This window comes from Bufo bufo, chromosome 4 (assembly GCF_905171765.1).
Source record: "Bufo bufo chromosome 4, aBufBuf1.1, whole genome shotgun sequence".
Taxonomy (NCBI): domain Eukaryota; kingdom Metazoa; phylum Chordata; class Amphibia; order Anura; family Bufonidae; genus Bufo; species Bufo bufo.
The window spans coordinates 179,014,515-179,027,269 of NC_053392.1; the positions used below are offsets into that span (position 1 = coordinate 179,014,515).

Below are 12,755 nucleotides of genomic sequence, written 5' to 3' on the forward strand. Positions count from 1 at the left end.
CAATAATTCATTGTCACAGTCAAGAGCTATAACTTTTTTATTTTCCCATTGATGTAGCTTGTTTTTTGCAGGACAAGTTGTAGTCTATAATAGCACATTTTGGATACACAATGCGCTTTGATGAACTTTTATTAAATCTTTCTGGGGGAATAGAATAAAACTGTCGCGGCCTTTGCTGTGTGCGCCGTGACACTTGTGCCATGCTTGCGGTTGCCGATGGCTACGTGTTGCTGTTATGGCATGTGGAAGGTCACAGAAGTAAATTACCCTTTTATTAAATACGATAAGAAAAAAGATATTCCCTCAAAACAATTAGTGCATATATGTGTGCAGATATAAAGAAAAATCCACCTAGATAAGTGTGATTTAGTGATCAATCCAAAGGTATCTCTAACAATGATAGCTGGATACATAGAGACCCATCTGGGTGGATAGGGGGGGTCAGGGCACCAGTAACAAAAAAAACAGATACCTGAAGTTAGGAATTGATAACCTATAGTAACAGACGGCTAAACATACTTAGCAGAATAGATATAACTGTTTGGCAGCCATGTGCTAATTTACTCACGGTACCCAGGTTTGGATTAGTGGTGATCACGGGTAGAAAGATGTCAATAGTCGATGATAAGAAATTCCTTTTCATCTTGATGCCGGTAATAACTAAAAAGATGCAGAGGTGGTATAGTTGAAGCCAGCTGAGTGAAGGTCTGGGAAGGTATATCCCTCAGTATCCCTAGGGGTCTCCCTACCTAGCGGCTCACCCTAATGTGCCCTGTATGTCCCTAAAAAAAAGACCAAATAGATATTGAATAACATCCCGACGCGTTTCCCCAACAGGTAGCGAAGGTTCCTCAGGGGACAAGTAGAGAAATGGTAGTGATGTCCCAGATACTGGCCGCCTAGATGATAACAGGTGCCTGGCATGTGGTGGCAGTGTCTCGGCTTTGGCTGTGTGCGCCGTGACATGGTTGCCACGCATGCTGTTGCCGGTGGCAACGTGGTGGCTGGTGTGTGCACTTCCCCTTAAGTTGTAGCCTTCACCTGTCTGGTGCTGTAAGGGTTAACCCCCTGATTGGGTGTGGTCACTAGGTGTTTCTTATACCTGTGGCCTTTGGCCAGGAGTCATTTATACTCCAGCCTTGGTGTGTGCTGGAGTTATGCTCCTTGTCTAGATTTTCTATCTTCCAGTGTGAGGGCCACCTAGTGGGACATCGATGTCTCCAGCATGTCTCCTCCATTTTCCCTACCTTACCTGTGGTTATGTTTGGTGTGGGTATATGTTCAGGGTTTGGTGTCTCATCTTGTTGTTGTTACATGTCTGGTAAGTTGGCGTTTTATGTCCAGCTTGTATGCAAGTCGTACCCTGTTAGTTGTGCCTTCGGAAGAGGGCCCAGCATGTGTCGCCTGCCATTTTTCTGGCGCACATGCTTATCCTCCGGAGGGAGGGTGAAAGGTGAGACGCTGTTAACAGGGCGGTTCCCTGTGACTGTTGGTTGCAGTAGGTGTGAACCGTCACTTGTGTTTGCGTTTCTACTCGTCCATTTTTCAGTAGTTTTGTCACTTGTGTTGTGTGCTGGCTGCATTCCTGTGGTGTACTGGTTGGGAATGCTTGATGGCAGCGACCTTGTGTGAACTGGGTCTGAGGTGGACTCAGTGTTCAGTGCGGTCTCTCTGAGCTGTATGGTGGCTGGCTGCCTGGTTTCTAGGTGGTTTCGGGGGATGGCAGCATTCTTTTAGAGACTTTCTTGCACTGACGCTGATCCTGTTAATTTCCCCCACCCCCCGCCCTGTTGTTTTTTAGGTGTTCCATTTAGTTTCCTCTTTTTCAGTTGGGGGGCTTTGAGGGGTGGGAGTGTCACGGCCTTTGCTGTGTGCGCCGTGACACTTGTGCCATGCTTGCGGTTGCCGATGGCTACGTGTTGCTGTTATGGCATGTGGTGGCAGTGTCTCGGCTTTGGCTGTGTGCGCCGTGACATGGTTGCCACGCATGCTGTTGCCGGTGGCAACGTGGTGGCTGGTGTGTGCACTTCCCCTTAAGTTGTAGTCTTACCCTGTCTGGCGCTGTAAGGGTTAACCTCCTGATTGTGTGAGTTCACTAGGTGCCTCTTATACCTGTGGCCTTCGGCTAGGAGTCAGTTGTATTCCAGCCTTGGTGTGTGCTGGAGTTATGCTCCTTGTCTAGATTTTCTATCTTCCAGTGTGAGGGCCACCTAGTGGGACATCGATGTCTTCCTTATGTCTCCTCCATTTTCCCTACCTTACCTGTGGTTATGTTTGGTGTGGGTATATGTTCTGGGGTGGTTGTTCATCTAGTTGTTGTTCTGTGTCTGGTCAGTGTTTGGTGTATTGCTAGATGTTCCCCTGTTTGTCTGTCGTGGCCTCCGGAAGGGGGTCTCATGGTTTCCTGGAGGGGTGAACCAAATGTCAAGTCTGTGAGCTGTTGCTGGAGTGCTGGTTCCTGTGTGTCAGTACATACTGCATCTGTTTGGTGTTTGGATTGCGGTATGTTTTTATGGGTTCCAGTTTACCTTGGTGTGGTCTTCTGTTGTGCCGTCCAGCAGCTGCCAGGGGTAAGTTACCATGCCTACCTGGGTTCTAGGTTCAGTGATTATCCCCTCTACTGGAAACTTACCTGCTGTTCCACTTGGCATTTCTCTGCAACTAGGGCGGTTGAGACTCCTGTTCATCAGAGACGTGGAAGAACAGGTCGTCTCTCCCCTGCTTCTATGTGAGGGATTTTCAGGGCGACTCAGGGTCCTAGGTATCCTGGGTATGAGCTGTCCTACCATCCAGGTCCGCTCATACGGTAAGTACTTAGGGCGAGGATTAGGGACTCTTTAGGAGGTGACCTGATTCCGGTATCCTGGCCTAGCTGCTTCCCCTTTATTTCTCTGACATTGTACGGTGGGGGGTTTCCCCCACTCCCCACCGTGGCAAAAACAGCTATTTCACCATTGTCCTTTTTACATATTAAATGTTGTGGCATTCACTTTTCAGCATAATAAGATGATACATTTATTGTCTGTCAGTACAATTACAGCAATACCAAATATATATACAGTATATATACACTGCTCAAAAAAATAAAGGGAACACTTAAACAACACAATGTAACTCCAAGTCAATCACACTTCTGTGAAATCAAACTGTCCACTTAGGAAGCAACACTGAGTGACAATCAATTTCACATGCTGTTGTGCAAATGGGATAGACAACAGGTGGAAATTATAGGCAATTAGCAAGACACCCCCAATAAAGGAGTGGTTCTGCAGGTGGTGACCACAGACCGCTTCTCAGTTCCTATGCTTCCTGGCTGATGTTTTGGTCACTTTTGAATGCTGGCGGTGCTTTCACTCTAGTGGTAGCATGAGACGGAGTCTACAACCCACACAAGTGGCTCAGGTAGTGCAGCTTATCCAGGATGGCACATCAATGCGAGCTGTGGCAAGAAGGTTTGCTGTGTCTGTCAGCGTAGTGTCCAGAGCATGGAGGCGCTACCAGGAGACAGGCCAGTACATCAGGAGATGTGGAGGAGGCGGTAGGAGGGCAACAACCCAGCAGCAGGACCGCTACCTCCGCCTTTGTGCAAGGAGGAACAGGAGGAGCACTGCCAGAGCCCTGCAAAATGACCTCCAGCAGGCCACAAATGTGCATGTGTCTGCTCAAACGGTCAGAAACAGACTCCATGAGGGTGATATGAGGGCCCGACGTCCACAGGTGGGGGTTGTGCTTACAGCCCAACACCGTGCAGGACGTTTGGCATTTGCCAGAGAACACCAAGATTGGCAAATTCGCCACTGGCGCCCTGTGCTCTTCACATATGAAAGCAGGTTCACACTGAGCACATGTGACAGACGTGACAGAGTCTTGAGACGGCGTGGAGAACGTTCTGCTGCCTGCAACATCCTCCAGCATGACCGGTTTGGAATTGGGTCAGTAATGGTGTGGGGTGGCATTTCTTTGGAGGGCCGCACAGCCCTCCATGTGCTCGCCAGAGGTAGCCTGACTGCCATTAGGTACCGAGATGAGATCCTCAGACCCCTTGTGAGACCATATGCTGGTGCGGTTGGCCCTGGGTTCCTCCTAATGCAAGACAATGCTAGACTTCATGTGGCTGGAGTGTGTCAGCAGTTCCTGCAAGACGAAGGCATTGATGCTATGGACTGGCCCGCCCGTTCCCCAGACCTGAATCCAATTGAGCACATCTGGGACATCATGTCTCGCTCTATCCACCAATGTCACGTTGCACCACAGACTGTCCAGGAGTTGGCAGATGCTTTAGTCCAGGTCTGGGAGGAGATCCCTCAGGAGACCATCCGCCACCTCATAAGGAGCATGCACAGGCGTTGTAGGGAGGTCATACAGGCACGTGGAGGCCACACACACTACTGAGCCTCATTTTGACTTGTTTTAAGGACATTACATCAAAGTTGGATCAGCCTGTAGTGTGTTTTTCCACTTTAATTTTGAGTGTGACTCCAAATCCAGACCTCCATGGGTTGAAAAATTTGATTTCCATTTTTTTATTTTTGTGTGATTTTGTTGTCAGCACATTCAACTATGTAAAGAACAAAGTATTTCAGAAGAATATTTAATTAATTCAGATCTAGGATGTGTTATTTTTGTGTTCCCTTTCTTTTTTGAGCAGTGTGTATATATATTTTTAACTTTTTACTAGTTTTGCAGAAAAAAAAACTATTTGTATATAAAAGAAAACAGCAATTCTGGTATTATTTTTTCTTTTTTTATGGTGTTCACCATCTGTGATAAATTATGCTACAATAATTCAGGTTCGGGTTGTTACTGATGTAGCAATACCTAATATGTGGAAGGATTTTAATTTTTTTATTTTTTTTCATTGAAACACATTTGTATGGGAAAAAAAAGATTTTTTTAACATGGGAGTTTCTTTTTTACCAAAACTTCATTTAATCCTTATTTGGACCACTTATTGGAACTTGATATGCAATCCTTTGATCGCTTCCGTAATACACTGTACTACTTATGTAGTACATTGTATTATGCTGTTAGTAGGAAAATGAAAGGCAATGTATTATGTCACAACTCTGACATGTCCTAATATGCCTACACAGGAGGCAGACCAAGGGGCTTTTATTAGACCCCAGCTGCCATATAAAGGCATGGGCACCCCACGATTCCATTTGGGAAGATGCCAATGGATGAACATCTAAGGGATTCAGCGGCCCAGAATGGTGATTTTGCTGATCCCATTAGAGCAGGAGCCCAGCAGTCATAAGAATGCTGAGCCCCTGATCTTTCCTGCACAGTAGAACCATGTGGCACTAAGATTAGACTGCAGAAATGGTGGCCTAGCCTAAGGCCCCTTAGTGACTGCCGTAAAAAGGCATATTGGTGGTCACTAAGGAGTTAATCTTTTTGTGCATTTAGACTAGGTATTAATTGCTACTAAAAAAAATATGTTTCTATTTGTAACAATTATTATAACATGTAAAGGTGATATACCATCACTTTATGAACAGTTGGGGGGCCGCCTTCTGGAATGATCTTGAGAAGGGGCTGTAGCACTGAAGCTATTATTTAGTGTTGCATCCCTTTCATTGGTTTATCCTGTAATACACTGATGCCCTAGCTACCCTCTTTACAGGCAACTACAGTGCAGGCCCATTAAAAAAGTCTCTTTACACGGGACGATGTGCCAACCGATTGTTGGGAGGGAAGCTTTCCTTCCAGACAATCTGTCTCAGCTCTCCCTATCACAGCTCAGGAGGCAGTTGAAGGATGAAACTGAGCATGTGCGGCCTTCTCAGTTAGCTGGACAAAGAAAAAAGAACAAACAGCAGGTGGCGCTATACAGATACATTTTATTGAATAACTCAGTGGTTATGCAAAATTTTTTTTACATGCAATTACAAAAGTAGTCAGATGCAGGTGCTGGTTTGAAAACTGTACAATATTTTTCTTGGGACAACCCCTTTAAATCATTTTCCATGCCAAAAACTAACGTGGAAAATGATAAATGAGACGGGCCTGCCCTCTTCCTGGCCCACACCATGCCCCTTTTCCTTGGCACTCAGGAAAAATTGCGCAAACTGCAAAAATTCACCGATTTTTTATATGCCAAAAAGTGGTGTATAATTAATAATAAATGTCCACCGCAGAGTCCATACTGCTATGGTGGTATCCATCTACAGGTGTGTGTGGAAGCCTGTCAGGCCCTCTCTAGTGGGCAGTAAGGCAGCTATATTTCAGTCTTATGCTAAGAAAAAGGTTGCATGACAAAGTTGCTTTTGAGGCTAAGCCAAAATCACAGCCTCGGAAGACGTGTGGTTGCCTGCATATGATGACTATTAAGTAACTGTCTCATAATAAAATGTTGATTTCAGCAGAATCCACTCTTACTGTAGGGTGATGATTGCAGTGTCTGAAATAGGAGTATGTTTTAATGTTGGAACCCAGACAATCACTGTCCTGGTTATGGACCACTCTGTCCTTATGTGGGGCCATTCTGGCATTACAAAACATGACAAGCATTCTGTTCCACATTTTCAAGAAAGCTTTTGAGTTACTGATCTGCTCGCACATTGTGCTGAAAAACAGATGACTTTCAAATGATATCTTTTCAGCAGATGCTTTCATGTACAGAAAGGCCGTCATCTCATGTAGGCTTTCCACACTGTAATCATTTGTCTATAATCTTTCTTATGAGAAAAGCCCCTTGGATGAGAATTTCATTATCTAAATATTTGCACGTGTTTCTTATCACATAATTTTTTTCCCCCTAAAGGTATTTTGTGTGTATTCCAGGGCATGTGACTGATGTGAATGTAATGTTGATCGGTGTTTCAAGAACAATGCCTTTTTAATGTATTTTCCCACTAAAGAACGTCGGTGACTTAATTAATTTTCCACCCAAATTCCTTCTTGACTTTACAATTGTTCTAAGGATATATGGTCCCTATGACTAACACTACACTGCATTCATATATCTGTAATCATTTATTAAAAACAATGGCTTCCAGCAATATTTCTCCAATACTTGGCAGACAACACAGAATATATCTGCCCAGAAGCAGCCATGTATACAGCGTACTGTATAAATATTTCTAGGAGGAAGAAAGATATTGTGATTTCTGAATGTCCATAATATGTGTAGATAACATATGATATGTACAGGGGGTACATAAGGTAACTATGAAGAGAAATTCTTGCATTCTTCACTGGTTCAGTCATATGAGTATCCTGAAACCATTAAATTAGTCAATTTTTATGATGTGTGGAGAGAAAGGATAAGTAGAAGCCCTACTGCAGTAAGGATTAGAAGAAGAAGACATCTGCATCGCATACTGAGTTATTGCAATAAAGTGGGTCTGCCCCCATGACATTCACTGATAAACCAGGCACAATGCCTTGTAGGACTAGTTCAGCTGAATGTAATGATACTTTTCACTTCGTGATCTCTTGCATTTAATCTATATGCAAATTAGTATTTAAGTGCACCAAGGGCAGGTCCAAGGCATCGTTGTTTCTCACGCTCCCTTTGAAAGCCCTTCCGTCATTGACAAGTTCTGGTTTCTACATAGTCATCTTCCCTAGAAGGAGAGGGAGGGGCTGGCAGAGGAAGCAGGAGGAGTAAAGGTGCACAGAATGTCTTGGGCCTGCTCTCCATGCACTTAAAGGGGTTTTATGAGATTTTGATACTGATGACCTATCCTCAGGATAGGTCATCAGTAGTGTTGAGCGAACTTCTGTTTTAAGTTCGGCGTCTAAAGTTCGGCTTCCGGTTAGCAGAGAATCCCGATATGGATTCCGAATTCCGTTGTGGTCCGTGGTAGCGGAATCAATAATGGCCGATTATTGATTCCGCTACCACGGACCACAACAGAATTCGGAATCCATATCGGGATCCTCCGCTAACCGGAAGCTGAACTTTAGACACCGAACTTAAAACAGAAGTTCGCTCAACACTAGTCATCTGTATCTGATCGGGGGGGTCAGACACCCAGGACCCCTGCCAATCAGCTGTATGAGAAGCCACCGGTGCTCCTGTGAGCACCATTGCCTTTTCGCAGCTTACCAAGCAGAGCATGATACATTGTATAGTGGCTGTGCTTGGTATCGCTCTCAGCCTTATTCACTTCTATGGGGCTGAGCACAATACCAAGCTCTGTGCTTGGTAAGCACCTAGGAGGCCACGGGGCTCACAGGATCGCCACTGGTTTCTCAAACAGCTGATCAGCGGGGGTCCCGTGTGTCTGACCCCCACCTATCTAATGCTGATAGATAGATCATCAGTATCAATATCTCAGAAAACTCCTTGAACTGCTCATTTACATATGGATTTAAAGCACTTTCCATAATGATTCAACGGATAGCAGTGAACGGTATCATTACGTTCAGCTGAGCTAATCCTAAAAGCCATTGCTTCTTATTTGTGACATGACCCTTGCAGACTTAAGCCTCGTATAGTTATGCATCTAATGGTTATTTTCTGATTAAATAATCTTTACTACTGACGAATGGTTCAGATAGCCACCATGACTTCACTAGTATAGCAGTTTCCCTGTGAAATTCTCCAAAAAATCTCTCCCAGAAAATTATTGCAATTATACATGTTTTGTTATACACATGTTTATTCTTCTTTGTGTTAATTTGAACAACACAAAAAAAGAGAAAAAAAGCCAAAAATGATAAAATTTCATGCAAAACTCCAAAAATGGGCTGGACAAATTTGCACACCATTTGGAAGAAATAACTGAAATCAATCGCTTTCTATAACCATCAACAAGCTTCTTATTCCTCTCAACTAGAATTTTGAGCCACTCTTCTTTTTTAACCACCTCCCGTCCGCCCATAGGATATAAACGTCCGGGAGGTGGTTCTCTATTTCTGAACAGACGTTCCAGAACGTCCGTTCAGAAAGTGCAGCCGCACGCTAATCGTGCAGCTGCTGATCGGGTTGCCCACTGTCAGTGACAGCAGGGCAACCCAGAGAGAAGGCAGGGACAGTGCCCAGGTGTCCCTGCCTTCTAGATCGCTGCATACACAGCGCTCACCAAGCGGAGAGTGCAGGGGCTGTGTGAGGTCTTTCACAGACCTCGATCAGCCCTGCTCTGAGGCTGTACAGCGCAGAATTATGCTGTACAGCCTCTCTGGGGGGGGGTGTATTTCTCCTGTAACTGGGGCTACTATGTAAGCCCCAGTTACAGGAAAAATCAACAGTGAAAAAAAAAGAAAAAGTGAAGTAAATGTCCCCCAGAGGTCTTGTATGACCTTATGGGGGACGAAAAGTGTAAAATAAAAAAAAATAAAATAAAGGGTTGAAAAAATAAAATAGACAAACGGTTTCACATGTAAAAAAAAAAATTCTCCAAGTAAGAAATAAAAAAAAAATGTTAAAAATAGAAAAAATAAAATAAAATACACATATTTGGTATTGCCGCGTCCGTAAAAACCAGCTCTACAAAAATATCACATGACCTAACCCCTCAGGTGAACACCGTGAAAAAAAAAAAAAAAAAAAAAACGGTGTCAAAACAAGCAATTTTTGTCACCTTACATCACAAAAGGTGCAACACCAAATGATCAAAAACGCGTATGTCCCACAAAATGGTACCAATAAAACCGTCACCTCATCCCGCAAAAAATGAGCCCCTACATAAGAAAATCTCTCAAAAAATAAAAAAACTATAGCTCTTAGAACATGGAGACACTAAAACATAATTTTTTTGGTTTCAAAAATGCTATTATTGTGTTAAAGTGAAACAAATAAAAAAAAGTATACATATTAGGTATTGCCGCGTCCGTAAAAACCAGCTCTATAAAAATATCACATGACCTAACCCTTCGGGTGAACACCGTAAAAAAATAAAACGGTGTCAAAACAAGCAATTTTTGTCACCTTACATCACAAAAGGTGCAACACCAAGTGATCAAAAACGCGTATGTCCCACAAAATGGTACCAATAAAACCGTCACCTCATCCCGCAAAAAATAAGCCCCTACATAAGAAAATCTCTCAAAAAATAAAAAAAACTATAGCTCTCAGAACATGGACACATTAAAACATAATTTTTTGGTTTCAAAAATGCTATTATTGTGTAAAACTTTAATAAATAAGAAAAAGTATACATATTAGGTATCGCCACGTCCGTAACAATCTGCTCTATAAAAATGTCACTTGACTGAACCCCTCAGGTAAACGCTGTAAAAATAAATAAATAGAAACTGTGCTAAAACAACCAATTTTTTGGTCACCTTGCCCCTTAAAGTGTTATAAGGAATGATCAAAAAATCATATGTACCCAAAAATAGTAGCAATTAAACTGGCACCTTATCCCCTAGTTTCCAAAATGGGATCACTTCTTGGGAGTTTCTACTGTAAGGGTGCATCAGGGGGCTTCAAATGGGACATGGCATCTAAAAACTATGTGGAGTTCCTTTTCTTCTGTGCCCTGCCGTGTGCCCATACAGCAGTTTATGACCACATGTGGGGTGTTTCTGTAAACCGCAGAATCTGGGTAATAAATATTGAGTTTTGTTTGGCTGTTAACCATCGATGTGTTAAAGAAAAAAATTGATTAAAATGGAAAATCTGCCAAAAAAGTGAAATTTAAAAATTTGATCTCCATTTTCCTTTAATTCTTGTGGAACGCCTAAAGGGTTAACAAAGTTTGTAAAATCGGTTTTCAATACCTTGAGGGGTGTAGTTTCTACAATGGGGTCATTTATGGGGGTATCCACTATGTAGGCCCCACAAAGTGACTTCAGACCTGAACTGGTCCTTAAAAAGTGGGTTTTGGCAATTTTCTTAAAAATTTGAAGAATTGCTTCTAAACTTCTAAGCCTTCTAACGTCCTAAAAAAATAAAATGACATTTCCAAAATGATGCCAACATAAAGTAGACATATGGGGAATGTTAAGTAATAAATATTTTATGAGGTATCACTTTCTGTTTTAAAAGCAGAGAAATAGAAATTTAGAAAATTGCTAATATTTAAAAATTTTGGGTAAATTTTGGATTTTTTCATAAATAAAAGTGAAATATTTTGAGTCAAATTTATGACTGTCATGAAGTACAATGTGTCACGAGAAAACAATCTCTGAATGACTTGGATAAGTAAAGGCGTTCCAAAGTTATTACCACATAAAGTGAGATATGTCAGTTTTGCAAAATTAGGCCTGGTCAGGAAGGGGGCAAATGGCCCAGATGGGAAGTGGTTAAACTGCTCCAGGTATCTCATATTTGAAGGGTGCCAACAGCAATTTTAACATCCCTCCACAGGTGTTTATTGGGATTTAGATCCGGACTCTTTGCTGGCCTCTTCAGAACTCTCCAGCGCTTTGTTCCCATCCATTTCTGGGTGCTTCTTGAAGTACTGTATGTTTGGGGGTATTGTCCTGCTGAAAGACCCTAGGATGCAAACCCAGGTTTGTTACACTGGGCCTTACATTGCGACCCAAAATCCTTTAGTAATCTTCAGTTCTCATGATGCTTTGCACACAGTCAAGGCACCCAGTGCCAGAGGCAGCAAAACAACCCCAAAACATTATTTTCTTTGTAGGCCTCATTCCATTTTCGGTAAACAATAGAATGATGTGCTTTACCAAAAAGCTCTATCATGGTCTCATCTCTCCACAAGATGTTTTCCCGGAAGGATTTTGGCTTACTCACATACTTTTGGCAAACTGCAATCTAGCTGTGTTAGCAGTGGGGTTCTCTTGTGTCTCCTTCCATAGCGTTTCATTTCATTCAAATGTCGACGGATAGTTCGCGCTGACACTGATGCACCCTGAGCCTTCAGGACAGCTTGAATTTCTTTGGAACTTGATTGGGGCTACTTATCCACCATCCTAACTATCTTGCGTTGCAACCTTTCATAAATTTTTCTCTTCTGTCCAAGTCCAGGGAGATTAGTTACAGTGCCATGAGTTGTAAACGTCTTGATTATGTTGCACACAGTGGACAAAAGAACATCAAGATCTCTGAAGATGGACTTGTAACTTTGAGATTTTTGATATTTTTCCACAATTGTGGTTCTCAAGTCCTCAGACAGTTCTCTTCTCCTCTTTCTGTTCTCCATGATTAGTGTGGCATACATAGACACACAATGCAAAGATTGAGGCAACTTCTCCCCTTTTTATCTGGTTTCAGGTGTAATTTTTATATTATCCACACCTGTTACTTGCCACAGGACATGCTTGAAACAAAGTTGTTTACCAACAATTTTTAAAAGGTGCCAACTATTTTGTCCGGCCCATTTTTGGACTTTTGTGTGAAATTATGTCCAATTTGCCTTTTAGTTTTTTTGTGTTTTTCCAATTCACACAAAGGAAATAAATGTGTGTATAACAAAACATGTGTAATTGCAATAATTTTCTGGGAGAAATACTTCATTTTCTGGAACAATTTCAGGGGTCCAAACACTTAACAGCCCTGACTGTATAGAGTTTATATATTTTTAATGAATTTGGATTATAATGTGATGTGTTGACTTTCACCAGGCATACCTTGATATGCTTTAGGCAGACTAGACAGGTGCACGAGACCAGAGAACCCAAATTGGCATGACTCCTGTTATTCTCATCGCTGAGATAAACAAAGGCAAACAAGTAGCATGAAGGCCATAAGGAAACAGAACAAAGACTATAATTTAAATATGGATTTTGGGTAATATACTCCCTACCAGAAACCTCTGGTTTCCTAAGAAGTCAACAGATGTGATAAACAGTCTTTGTGCAATCATGAAGGAATGGCATAATGTAAAATAACAAAG

The 12,755-nt window shown here is 42.4% G+C and overlaps 1 protein-coding gene across 1 annotated transcript in view; it reads left to right on the plus strand.

Annotated features, from left to right (window-relative positions):
- The window catches only part of LOC120999089 (filament-like plant protein 3), a 249,859-nt gene that overhangs the window by 167,239 nt on the left and 69,865 nt on the right, over window positions 1-12,755 (plus strand). The gene's annotated exons all lie outside the window — the stretch shown is intronic.